The sequence below is a fragment of the Penaeus monodon genome, chromosome 24 (genome assembly GCF_015228065.2).
Source record: "Penaeus monodon isolate SGIC_2016 chromosome 24, NSTDA_Pmon_1, whole genome shotgun sequence".
Lineage (NCBI taxonomy): Eukaryota > Metazoa > Arthropoda > Malacostraca > Decapoda > Penaeidae > Penaeus > Penaeus monodon.
Window position 1 is genome coordinate 10149452 of NC_051409.1, and position 462 is coordinate 10149913.

A 462-nucleotide genomic window follows, 5' to 3' on the forward strand; every position below is an offset into this window, starting at 1 on the left:
GAGATATTACAAATGAAACAGAGCTATGATGACTCCAAAGAAAAATATATCTATATTTGATCCAATATCGATATAGAAGTTGCAACCAGAACGAGATATTCCACTATTGCATATTCACCTTTTCTTTACTGAGATGAGTAATTTCAATCTCATTTGCCAGCGACATGTTAGACAGGAGTTTCAGTCAATATAAATAAAAATGCAATTTGACTGACAGTATGATTGAAAGATTTGGTATAAGGAAAGAAAATTATCAATTATCAACCGGAAAAAAAAGAAGAATGAAGATGAGGAAATAATGAATGAACTCCACACTAACCAAGAAACACGGAAATGCCTTTATTTGTTTCCTTCCCTTCTGCTTTATCCCTGTATCTTTAGACAACTCTACCTTTTGGGTATCTAACCTAAATACCAAGACTCTCTTTTAGGAACAGAAACACTTCATAAAGATCCAAACCT